General features: G+C 45.1%; 1 protein-coding gene across 2 annotated transcripts in view; it reads right to left on the bottom strand.

The window, feature by feature from the left end:
* MOSPD1 (motile sperm domain containing 1) overlaps nt 1-3,820 on the bottom strand; it is a 33,390-nt gene extending 29,570 nt beyond the window's left edge. For both annotated transcript variants that reach the window (XM_077827188.1, XM_077827189.1), the window contains exon 1: nt 3,678-3,820. The gene's annotated coding sequence lies outside the window, so the exon portion shown is untranslated. The remainder of the gene's footprint in view (nt 1-3,677) is intronic.
* Nucleotides 3,821-13,557: the final 9,737 nt, after the last annotated feature.

Genomic DNA, 13,557 nt, shown 5'->3' with positions numbered 1-13,557 from the left:
AGCGGGTCCCGGGAGGGGGCGGTCAGGGGACAAGGAGTAAGGGGGTTGGATGGGTCAGAGGTTCAGAGGGGGGCAGTCAGGGGGCAGGAAGTGGGAGGGGGCGGATGCCAGGCTGTTTGAAGCACAGCCTTCCCTACCCGGCCCTCCATACAGTTTTGGAACCCTGATGTGGCAAGTTTGCCCACTCCTGGTTTTAAACATACTTACTACATTAGTGAATAACTAACAGAAAAGATATTTTTGGATATTTTGAAATATTTTATTGGATTACTAAAGTTCCAATAAATGTGATTCTTTATTCTTCAATATTACATTTTATTATTGTTTCTTTTTATTTTAACACATGCATTGGATTCATTGCAGATTCCCTGATCCTACCTCAAATCCAAATGTCATGTTTTTTTGTTTGTTTTTTTAAATATACATATGTATCATGCGGTTGCTTCCACTTGTCATTTATTGGCTGGGTAAAAAGTTATTATTCAAACTGGTATCAATGGAAAATGGTAAGTTTTCACCAACGTGAAGGACAGCATACACTAGACTCTTTTGCATCATAGCAACATCAGCTAGGAATGTGACTATTTTTGTGACAATGCTTTACTGGCAAAAGCCTTTATGATGATAGTTATACCAGCATAAAAGTTCTTTTGCCAGTATAACTTATTATGTTTGCTGAATCACTATAAACTATACTAGCAAAAGCACTTTTTATAAGCTACATCTATACTGAAGGGTCTGCTGTGTAACTATAATACCTACGTCTTATATAGCACTTTTCATAGTAGATTTCAAAGTGCTTTATAAAAGAGGTCTATAACAGGAAAGCTCATTAGAATCAAAGGGACTATTAACAACACACAAAGCTAAGCATGGGCATAAATCTTTGCAGGATCAGGGCCTAAGGCCTCCTGCAAACTAATCAACACAGGTGGACTCCTGCACCTGTATGGAGCCTCAGTGATGACAATGAGATTCTGTAAGTGCAGGGATCCACATGCACACAGCTCATATCATCTTAGCAGTATTAGCTGTTTTGCCAACAGACTATACAGTAGGACAGCTACTCTACAGTGATGACTTTTCAGGTCAATAAAGGAATCTTCCTCCATAAGGTACCTAAAAGTACGCTTCTTGTGTCATGATAGCACTGGTTTGCCAGCATTTCCCTTAGAAACTCCTTTTTACAAGAGGTTTTAACTTGGCAGAGAAAAGCTGGACTAAAATGTAACTTATTTCTCCAAGCACAGAATTTTGATTTTGGGATACTTTTTAGTTTAATAAAAAAGTGAAAATCAGGAAGTTTTCAAATGTAAGATTCTGTTCTATTCATGTTCTTATAACCAGCTAATCACCATGGTTTCTGAGCACAGTCTATACTCCTTTTTTGTATTCAGGACTACAAATGGCTTCTTTTAAAAGGGGGAAATTGGGTAAGCAATTTATTCAGAACAATGAGCTAATCTTGAAAAAGGCCTTAGTATGTACATTACTTTTCTGAGATTTTAAACTGCACATCTCTGATTTAAGAAGTCTTGTTACAGTGTAACATGTACAAGGCATTGTACTGGAGCTATCACCTACTATCTCAGTGGTTTTTCAACCCTGGGGTCCACAGACTACGTCTAAGATTTTCAAAAGTGTCCGCACCTCCATTCAAGATTTTTTAGAATTCCACAAATGAAAAAAGATTGAAAATCACTGTAATAGCTAAATAATGAATATTGTAAAAGTTTTCCCCATTGGTATACTCAAAGTATGTCAAGTTCCAAAATATGATCAGGATATTGATATGTTTTCATTATGTATATACACACAGTAAGAAACAGTCCCCTTCAGAATCATTACAGACTAAAAGACCAGTAAGAAATTCTTGTCCTTTCAGATTTGTCAAGAAATCCAATACAGTTTGATGTTAAAGTTAAGTATTAGAATAAGATTCCAACAGCTCAATCAATTTTTTTTGTTTATTAGGGTAATTTTAGATGGCCTTAATATATACCTACACAATCTACATGTTAAACTTCCTGTAATTACTTGGGAGAGAGAATTATCTAGTGATTAGAAGACAGAATCAGAAGCCAAGACAGCTAGGTTCTACTATTTCTAGCTTTCATTGACTCACTGTGTGATCTTGAGCAAATTAGTTAACCTCTCTGTGCCTTGGATTGTTAGTCTATAAAGGCCTCAATTTAGCAAGGTACTGAAGTATGTATGTTGTCCCATTTAAATCTATGGGACAACTCAGAAGCATATTTTGCAGAAGAGGAGCCAAAATGGTTGTACTACTATTTACCTACCTCACATGGCACTGTGAAATGCAAGTAATACTTGCAAGGTGCTTTGAGATCTCATAATTTCAAAGTACTGTATTATCTATTACATCATATTAATGAGATACAAGAAGCATGATTTATCGCGTCTAATTTTATAAGTTTCTGCAGGAATTCTTTCCCTTGAAAGATATTTTAAATAATGAATGCAAAAATTATACTTGGCTAAAACAAGGTAGGTCACAAAGACAAAAACAAGAAAATTCTAAGTAACGCTTGTGCACAGTTTCTGATCCATTCTGTTTGTTAGGTAATACAGAATTTTCAATAATGTAAATCAATCTCAATCTGAATTTCCTTATTTTGGTGGTGCTTACAATAGTTTTAAATGGAAACTGGGTATGTTAATACTGAATGTTGTTTTTCTCCAGGTCAGGTAAAGCTGTCAAATCAGGAAAAAAGAAATCCAAGCATCTGTTGGAAACTGACTTTTGAGTTCAGCTAGCTGGGGAAAATATCTGTTTTTCCTAAATGTACTAATGAGACAAAGAGAAGGGGAAGCATTGACACACCCTAACTTTTTCAAAATATTTTCCAGCCATGAGCAGTAAAGCTATGTCATAATCAGCTCGCCCCTCGATGCTCCCCACCCCAGTTCGAGCCCTGCCCTACTTCGCAGCTTTTGATTTTCTAGACAGGGGCGAACACGGCGGAAGGGCGAGTTGAGGAGGAGGGTTTCCAAGCCCCTCTCCCTTGCATGATGAGCGGGCAGGCTGGGGTGAGCTCCCAGCCCTTTCCTCTTTCACCCCAGGCAAGTGGCGGCTGGCCGGGAGGCCCGTCCCAGCTTGGCGGCTGCTCGCAGGACCCCGCTGGGCGCCTGTGGCCGGGAGGGTACGGCTCCCGGCGGGCCGGCCGCAGGTCCCTGCGCCGGCTCGGGGGCAGCCAGGCTCCGCAGCTCCCCCGCGCGGCAGCTCTGCGGCTGCACCACGTGGCGCAGCTCACGTGAGCGTGTTTACAGCGGCCGGACACGGTTGATGTGCCGGGACCTGTCAACAGTCGGGGGTGGGGGGGAGCGGCGGGAGCCCGACCCCGCGCTGCCAGCGGTCCCGGTCCTCTGCACCCGCCAGCGAGGCCCGACGCTGCCGCTGCCACCCCACGGCAGAGCGGCTACGCCCGGCTCCAACCCGGGGGGAATAGGACACGCCTCAGGGCCCGGCTCCGAGCTGCCTCGGGCCGGGAGCCCCCGTCCCTGCCCCCACTCACGGGTGCCGGGGTTCCCGCCGCCCCGCCCGGCCTGTCAGAAGCGGGGATCGCAGCCGCCTCGGACCCCGAGCCTGCCCCGGAGCCCCCCTGCTGGGGGCGGGGGAGCCGCGGACCCCAGCCCCTGCCGGCTCCCGCACTCACCCCTCGGGGCCCGCCGGGTCCTGGCTCGCCGGCTGCCTGTGCGGAGCCCCTTTGTCAGCCCCCCCGCCCGACACTGCAGGGAGCGTCGTCGCTATGGCCGCCGGGATCGTGGCTGACTCGCCGTCTCCGAGTGACGTCACGGCCCACCCACCGCGCGCGCGCCCTGCGGCTCGCGCCGCTGTCTCTGAGCGTTCGCCTCGCCTCGGGGCTGGGGCCGGGCGGTTGCCAGGGCTCGTGACACGCCCCCTCCCCCCCTCTCGTGGGCCTCTTCGCCCCTGGCCGGGTCTGGTCAACCTGCCGGGCTGACCCCTTTTCTGTGGGGGTCACAGACCTGTGGTGATAAATGGGCCCCAGCCAGCCTGTCACCTCGTCCCACGCTAACCTCAGGGACTCGGAAACAAATGGTGCACACAGTCTAGGTACCTGTGTGCCTGCCAGTTACCCTGGGCGTCCCTGTGCCCCCCCCCCTCCCCGGATTGTGGCCTTCCCTTGTTGTATTTTGGCTTTGTCAAATGGAACTGGTTTTGGTGGGACCGCGTCTTCCTGTGTGTGTCAGTACCCAGCACGCCAAGTGTTTGAGTCTGATTTGGGCCCTTACGCACTACGGTACGAACGCCTAATCCTGCCGGCTCGTTCCAGGCGGTCAGATGAACACCCTGCCGTTTGTTTTCAGTACCAATGAATATAAGTAAAACAGTTGAATGATTTATATTTATATTGGCCTTTCAAAGAGCAGGATTCCAGAATCTTTTAGAAGTTACATCATGGCCGTCACTCTACTGACCACTGAAATACGGCCACCTCTGATGCGGAGCACCGCAGCCATTTAATACTTCACAATAACAATATGCAACAATTCAGGACAGGAAGTGACTTTTTGTCCAGTTGTAATTATAGGGGGATTTTAAAATAGGAAGAAAGGCATTATACTGAAACTTAGCCAAGATGATAGTGCTAACACCCATCCTCTCACAAATGTCTCCTATGTGTCATACAGTCACTAATGTCTGCACCAGGAATTGGAATCTTAGAACCACATATTATTTGCTTTTTCAGTTTATCATTAATTCTTAATGCACAAATTTAAATCTTTTCCGAATCTCTGAAAATTTATGCAGTGAAAGTATAATAGTGGCAAATATTCTGGTAATACGTAATATTTCTCTTTGAGAGACTTAAGTGAGCCAAAACAGCTTAATGTTCAGTCTGTTAAAAATTAGCTGAAGAATTATTGTTAAACATTTATGCTGGCAGACTTTTAAGTATTCAGAATACTTTTGGAAAGCTAGGACCCTTGTATTATGCACTAATCAAATGTACCATGTTTTCTTTGTTTGAAAACCTGTCTTAACAGAAGATCCCTAATGCAGTAGTCAAGAACATGCTTCAAAAGCTGATACAGCTCATTTATAAAAAAAAAACCCTGGATTATTATAAGAATGCGTTTTCTTTTTCATTTCTCTTTCAGGATAAAACTTCTGGTTCCCCAGGCCACCTCACATACTGAATAACAATTGGCTCCACTGACTACCTGCTGCAAATTTGAAATGCGTGTTCATCTCCTGCCTAGTCTTCCCAACCATGACGCTTGCTTGTACTAGGTTATTTTGTTTACCGATGTTGTATTGAGTCTATTGGGTTGCAGGAATTACCATACTTGGTGAGACCAATAGTTTGTCTAGTATGATATCCTGTCTCTGACTGTGGCCAATACCTGAAGCTTCAGAGAAAAGTGAAAAAACTCACATATTGGACAATTGTGCAGTAACTTTCTCCTCGGGAGGTTTCCTGCTAACTCCAGGCAGTTAGGCCCAGTTCTGCAAAGGTATTTAGGCTCCTAACTTCCATTAGGGATCTGGACCCTAGTGACTGGCTTACATCTTGAAGCATGATGAGGGGTTTTACTCCTTATATATCTTTATTCTAGCTAGTGTAACTTCACAAAATAAATCTGGAACAGCTAACTTCACTGGTCATTTTTTATTTGTAGGGTGGTAGTACCTAAAGACCACAGCCCCATCATGCTGTATAAACATAACAAAGAGACTCTAGTACCTACCTCAAAGAACTTACAGCCTAATAAAAGGAGAGACAATAGATGGCTACTCTCTGATCTTATAATTAAATTGTATGCTCTGCAAAGTAGGCACAAGACAACTGTGAGATGATACTAGTTAGACTACATAAGCAGCAGTCACAGCACCCCATCTGCCTAACCATTTTCGAATATTTTGTAGGCACCATGGTATAGGAGAGTTTTAAGAAGGGATTTGAAGGAGGACAATTTGGTGGCTTTTTGGATATTTACAGGGAGCTCCTCACATGAATAAGGGGTAGCACAGGAGAAAGCAGAAGATGCTTGCTGGAAAATTTTATAAATGGGCATTCAAGACAGACTGACATCATTTGCAGAATAGAGGCAGGCTTCAGTGTCTTGATATAGTATAAGAGATAACAAGTAGGCTTTGAAGGGACTTAAAAGTGAAGACAAGAAAATGATCTTTGCAGTAGCATTTTGAATGGATATAAATGGGACAAAGTGGGATTTCTCAAGGCCAGAAAGGAGGAAGTTGGAGTAGTTGGGATGAGAGATGATGAGGGTCTGGATAAAAGTTTACCTATGGGAATGGAGAAGAAAGGCCAGATTTTAGAGACATTCTGGAGGAAGAAGCAGCAAAATACAGCCTGGATATGTGATCCTAGAAAGAGGACTGATTCAAATGGTATGTCTGCTTGGGTTTTCTACTTTAAGTTAATTGATTGGGGACGTGGGATACCAGGAGGAAGCACGAGCAGGAGAGCGCGAGAGGGTAGGGCTCCTGCCTCACACTAAGAAAGCAGGACAAACAGCAAGTTATCTCAAGTGCCTATACACAAATGCAAGAAGCCTGGGAAACAAGCAAGGAGAACTGGAAGTCCTGCCACAGTCAAGGAATTATGATGTGACTGGAATAACAGAGACTTGGTGGGATAACTCACATGACTGGAGTACTGACATGGATGGATATAAACTGTTCAGGAAGGACAGGCAGGGCAGAAAAGGTTGGGGAGTTGCATTGTATGTAAGAGAGCAGTATGACTGCTCAGAGCTCTGGTATGAAACTGCAGAAAAACCTGAGAGTCTCTGGATTAAGTTTAGAAGAGTGAGCAACAAGAGTGATGTGGTTGTAGGAGTCTGCTATAGACCACCAGACCAGGGGGATGAGGTGGATGAGGCTTTCTTCCGGCAACTAATGGAAGTTACTAGATCGCAGGCCCTGGTTCTCATGGGAGACTTCAAACACCCTGATATCTGCTGGGAGAGCAATACAGCGGTGCACAGACAATCCAGGAAGTTTTTGGAAAATGTAGAGGACAATTTCCTGGTGCAAGTGCTGGAGGAACCAACTAAGGGCAGAGCTCTTTTTGACCTGCTGCTCACAAACCAGGAAGAATTAGTAGGGGAAGCAAAAGTGGATGGGAACCTAGGAGGCAATGACCATGAGATGGTCGAGTTCAGGATCCTGACACAAGGAAGAAAGGAGAGCAGCAGAATATGGACCCTGGACTTCAGAAAAGCAGACTTTGACTCCCTCAGGGAACTGATGGGCAGGATCCCCTGGGAGAATAACACGAGGGGGAAAGGAGTCCAGGAGAGCTGGCTGTATTTTAAAGAATCCTTATTGAGGTTACAGCCTGACGTGACGTGTAGAAAGAATAGTAAATATGGCAGGTGACCAGCTTGGCTTCACAGTGAAATCCTTGCTGATCTTAAACACAAAAAAGAAGCTTACAAGAAGTGGAAGATTGGACAAATGACCAGGGAAGAGTATAAAAATATTGCTCGGGCATGCAGGAGTGAAATCAGGAAGGCCAAATCACACCTGGAGTGACAGCTAGCAAGAGATGTTAAGAGTAACAAGAAGGGTTTCTTCAGGTATGTTAGCAACAAGAAGAAAGTCAAGGAAAGTGTGGGCCCCTTACTGAATGAGGGAGGCAACCTAGTGACAGAGGATGTGAAAGCTAATGTACTCACTGCTTTTTTTGCCTCTGTCTTCACGAACAAGGTCAGCTTCCAGACTACTGCACTGGGCAGCACATCATGGGGAGGAGGCAACCAGCCCTCTGTGGAGAAAGAAGTGGTTCGGGACTATTTAGAAAAGCTGGACGAGCACAAGTCCATGGGGCTGGATGCGCTGCATCTGAGAGTGCTAAAGGAGTTGGTGAATGTGATTGCAGAGCCATTGGCCATTATTTTTGAAAACTCCTGGCAATCGGGGGAGGTCCCGGACGACTGGAAAAAGGCTAATGTAGTGCCCATCTTTAAAAAAGGGAAGACGGAGGATCCTGGGAACTACAGGCCAGTCAGCCTCACCTCAGTCCTTGGAAAAATCATGGAGCAGGTCCTCAAGGAATCAACTCTGAAGCACTTAGAGGAGAGGAAAATGATCAGGAACAGTCACAGCAAGGATTCACCAAGGGCAAGTCATGCCTGACTAATCTAATTGCCTTCTATGACAAGATAATTGGCTCTGTGGATGAGGGGAAAGCAATGGACGTGTTGTTCCTTGACTTTAACAAACTTTTGACACTTTTGTCTCCCACAGTATTCTTGCCAGCAAGTTAAAGAAGTATGGGCTGGATGAGTGGACTATAAGGTGGATAGAAAGCTGGCTAGATTGTCGGGCTCAACGGGTAGTGATCAATGGCTCCATGTCTAATTGGCAGCCAGCATCAAGTGGAGTGCCCCAAGGGTCGGTCCTGGGGCCGGTTTTGTTCAGTATCTTCATCAATGATCTGGAGGATGGTGAGGCTTGCACCCTCAGCAAGTTTGCAGATGACACTAAACTGGGAGGAGAGGTAGATATGCTGGAGGGTAGGGATAGGATACAGAGGGACCTAGACAAATTAGAGGATTGGTCCAAAAGAAATCTGATCAGGTTCAGCAAGGACAAGTGCAAAGTCCTGCACTTAGGATGGAAGAATCCCATGAACTGCTACAGACTAGGGACCAAATGGCTAGGCAGCAGTTCTGCAGAAAAGGACCTAGGGGTTACAGTGGATGAGAAGCTGGATATGAGTCAACAGTGTGCCATTGTTACCAAGAAGGCCAATGGCATTTTGGGATGTATAAGTAGGGGCATTGCCAGCAGATCGAGGGACGTGATCGTTCCCCTCTATTCGACATTGGTGAGGCCTCATCTGGAGTACTGTGTCCCATTTTGGGCCCCACACTACAAGAAGGATGTGGAAAAATTGGAAAGCGTCCAGCAGAGGGCAACAAAAATGATTAGGGGCCTGGAACACATGACTTCTGAGGAGAGACTGGGGGAACTGGGATTGTTTAGTCTGCGGAAGAGAAGAATAGGGGGGATTTGATAGCTGCTTTCAACTACCTGAAAGGGGGTTCCAAAGAGGATGGATCTAGACTGTTCTCAGTGGTAGCAGATGACAGAACGAGGAGTAATGGTCTCAAGTTGCAGTGGGGGAGGTTTAGGTTGGATGTTAGGAAAAACTTTTTTACTAGGAGGGAATGCGTTACTTCGGGAGGTGGTGGAATCTCCTTCCTTAGAAGTTTTTAAGGTCAGGCTTGACAAAGCCCTGGCTGGGATGATTTAATTGGGGATCGGTCCTGCTTTGAGCAAGGGGTTGGACTAGATGCCCTCCTGAGGTCCCTTCCAACCCTGATATTCTATGATTCTATGAATTAACTTGAGGTAGTTAACACCCTTATAAAGGCTAATTTTGACTTTCTCCCAATGTTTGTTCCAGGCGACAATTGTTTGTGGTTTACCATAAAGATAAGAGAAGTGTACTTGGTGAAGACTACATCAAGTGACTGCCCATTTTGGTGCATGGGAAAATTAATCCCAGACTGCAGGTCAAATGAAGAAGTGAGAACAGAAACGTCGCAGTGCACTCTCCTAAAATTTTCTCTGTAAACTTTGTCCATTGGGAGCACAAATTAAAGATAAGACATCCAGTTCAGTCTCTTGCTGTGTTATGCAATATACTTAATAAATCTATGCCAGGTCTGTGCCAGTAGGGACAGCTAGGGCAGTTGTCCCATGCTTTATGGGAGCCCAGGCCTGGGAATGTCCAGTGACTGGGATTGTGCAATGCAGCACCATGTCTGGTCATGCCTGCCGTAGCTGCTGAGGGAAGTCAGCAGTAGGAAGGTGTTTTGAAAATATCATGGAGACAGTATAAGGAGCCTGTACCTAGTAAAAGTATAGGGCAAGAAAGGGGAATGGCAAAATTAGGAGCAGATATAAAGGAAATTGAAAGAAAATCAGTTGGGCAAGTGGGAATCAGTTACAAATAGTGGGGGGTAAAAGAAAAATAGTGGAGAGGGGAGCAAAGACAAGGGACCTGTGGGGGTGCAGGTCAGTGTTCATGAGGTTGTGAGGGTTGAAACTTTATTTCTGTATCTAGTTCTGGGTCCCGTAAATCCTTGCTGATCTCATATCTTGGAGATGTCTCTGGGACTGCCATTTTGCAGCCTAAAAGCACTAGCCTGTTTTTGCCATGTGAACAGGGTGCCAGGTTTGTATAATTTTTGGTGGTACTGAGAACGGGTCCAAGCAGAGCCGTCCTGTCCATAGGACAGACCAGGGCAACCGCCCCGGGCCCTGTGCTTTGGGGAACGCGGGGTCCAGGGCGGCCTGGGGGGGTAGCGGGGGGCCTGGCCCCGGCAGCAGCGAGCGACCCAGCCCCAGCAGCAGCAGCGAGCGACCCAGACCCAGCCCGCCCTGCCCCACTCTGCTGGCTTGGGGGAGGGTGCAGAAGCCAGAAAGAGGCAGGGCCAGGGCTTAGGGGAAGGGGTGGAATGGGAACGGAGGGGGGCAGAGCAGGGGTGAGAAGAGGCGGGGCAGGGTGGGGGCTTGGGGAAAGGGCTGGGCTGGGGCTGGGTTGCTTGCTGCTGCCGGCACCAGGCCACCCTGGACCCCATGTCCCCCTGAAGCACAGGGCCCTCCAAAGCACGGGGCCTGGGGCAGTTGCCACAGTCCGTCCTATGGATGGGATGGCTCTGAAAATATAAGCCCAAACATTGGTGGAGCGAGAAGCACGGACACCGTGGGCCCATATAACTTGCCACCTATGCATGTGAAGTATCGTATCCTGGTCACAGTAGAAAAAGTAAGAAATGTGAGAGTGGAGACAGAAAACACAGAAGGCTCCTGAATGATCCCACCATGCATGTTTTTTCATTGCTGTGGTGACTACACACTTGTTTATACAGTCTAAAATTATGGAGATCCATTACTACTTCTCTGTGTGAAGTATTCTGTTACATTGTCAGAAATAGTCTATTGTGCTCAGTTCTTCTACCACCTTTCACACTTGTATAGCAAGGCCCTTATTCCAGTCTTTGTCAGTCATGGCAAAAGGACTTATTGTATGAAATGGGATATCAAATCCTTCAGCATCCAGGTATAGTGGAAGTGGCACTACAGATTCACAAACAGGATCCACCCAACCCCCCAGAAAGGGCCTATATTGAATTTATCAGTATGCTATACATCTCTGATGTGGGTGAAACTCATTGTGGCAAAAGAGCTGGAATACTTGATGGTGAAACATCTTACAGGTTTTGAGAGGGCCTTCTTAAAGTATGCTTTGAGTCTTGGGAAGTTATTCTTCAAGAGATGGAACGCAAACAGCTGGGGCTATTACACGAGAGACATGGCAAGAATTAAAGAATTATAAACTGGGGTGGGGAAAGCAGGGAGCTGTGGGAGAGGGAGGGAAGACTTAAATATTATTTCTCTTACAAGAGTTTTATATTTAGTTCTTAATTGTTGTGCAAGCCGTAGAAGCTTGTGCTTCTTCCCTGCAAATCATAAAAGGCCCTATGTTTGGAATTTTGCCATATTGCCATAAATCCTTGGAGTTTACATTTTCTTAGCAGTCCTCTGTTTTCTTTTCTATTCTGCAGCACAAGATGACAAATGCACTCTTCCCTGCAAATAGCAGTGATGGAGAGAGAAGAAAGAGCATCAGTATCTTTCTTGTTCTCTTTGACAGAAGGGAAGAGGGAATGGTTTGTGTTATTCTCTTTTATTTTGGATGCCTGCAGAAAGTGATCTGAGCTGTTCCAGTACATTCTGTCAATGAATACTGGTAGTATTCACAATAGAGGGTTCTTTCATTTTAGAAACCCAAAACATTACTTTAAGAGTTTCTTATTTTTTACTTGTACGTGTTGCAGCATGTGAAGTTTCCAACCACCAGTGATGGCCTCCCACACATCTAGGTCTTTGTCGTTTGTGAGTTATACAATAATTTTAACTTTTGGTACAATGTGTATGTTTTCTGTAGGTTATAATGTGGTCCCTGAGAGCCAGGCACCCAAGCACAATGGAGGGAAGCTTGCTTTCTGTTTGAGGCATAATACCTCTTAGAAGTGGAGGAGGGGGAACAGTATACTGGGCATCAGTAGTTGCTGCAATATGCAAAAACTACTTTAGGTGAATACAACCTAGAGCAGTAGTTCTTAACCTGGGGTACACGCACCCGCTAGGGGTGCGAGATGCCCTTTCTGGGGGTGCGAGACATGCCGGATTTTTTTAGAAGGTAAATCATCGAAAACACAAATTAAGCACAGAGACGTAAGTACAACTACTTTGTTTCATCAAATCTATGTATTGATTAACATACATTTTTTAACGATTACTGTAATATACAAACAAAAAATATATCTAGGTTTAAAGAACTGACCTACTTCAACGATTTTGGATAAGGGGTGCAAGAACATATTTTGAGAACCCGAAGGGGTGCAGGCTGCAGTAAAGATTAAGAACCACTGGCCTAGAGCATTGCCCTCTCTAGATTACTGCACTGGAGACAATGCAGGTCAACCTCTTCTCTTGTGCTTCCAGGGTGAAATTCACCCTTGGTCACAAGGCCAGCACAAGGACTAGTTACCACTTAAACCCCTCTTTAGTCCTTGTATGGGCCTTCTACAATGGGATCAATTTTGCATTCAGAGTACAGAAGTATTATGCCTTACACAGGTATAGGGCTTCCCTCAGTGGTGCTTGGGTGTCTGGTATTATGCCTACCTCATGTGCAGCAGTGCTTGGGGGAAGGGGTGCTCAGGCACACCTGTACAAAGGCAGCCATACTGTAATTGATGCTTTGGTACCATGGTAATAGACATCTTTTAAAAACCTGAGATAGACAGAGAGAGTTTAGCATTATATAGGCAACCATCATCTCTGAGAAGTGTTAAGCCCATTTCTGCAGAGTCTGTAGGATCCTGCTGAGAATCTCCATTGTCCTGCTCATCAAGAAGCTGCAAACTCAGCATGGGCTTTGCACCTCTCAGGGATGTACACACACATCTTTTGTAAATAAGCAGTTATGGTTGTTTCATTAAACCTCTAATAACATCTTTATTTCATTTTTCTTCCAAACATGTTTACTTCAGCCACAACACGATATTTATTGTGTTGTCTTGAATGCAAGAGGCTATTCTGTCAGATTTACGACTATCATAAAATATGATTTTATCTGCATACAAATGGATGCTAGGAACCTTACAGACATTTCCCCTATCATTACTGAATAAAGAAAGCAATAAAGAATCTAATATTTACCATTGGGAAACACCTGCAGATCCTAAATTAAAACCAGATTATATATTTATCAATTAGATGTTATAAAAGCAAACTCTGCAGATTCACATAAAATAAATTATCAAAACCTTATTAAAAAGTGACTGAATTAAAGGCTTCACTTAAATTAATATAATTCACCTTGCATCTCAGTCCTTCAAACCTTCCATGTGTGGAACTCCTATGGGCCTTTCAGGATCAGTGCAGCCATCTGGAGGGGGAAGCAAGGTAGTATTACAGTGTGTTCTGCTGCCCATTTTACTGCCTAGGGTTTTGATGGG

Source organism: Eretmochelys imbricata, chromosome 9, assembly GCF_965152235.1.
Source record: "Eretmochelys imbricata isolate rEreImb1 chromosome 9, rEreImb1.hap1, whole genome shotgun sequence".
NCBI classification, from domain to species: Eukaryota; Metazoa; Chordata; order Testudines; family Cheloniidae; genus Eretmochelys; species Eretmochelys imbricata.
Note: the sequence above shows the minus strand (reverse complement) of the source record. Positions and strands in the feature narration are given on the sequence as shown.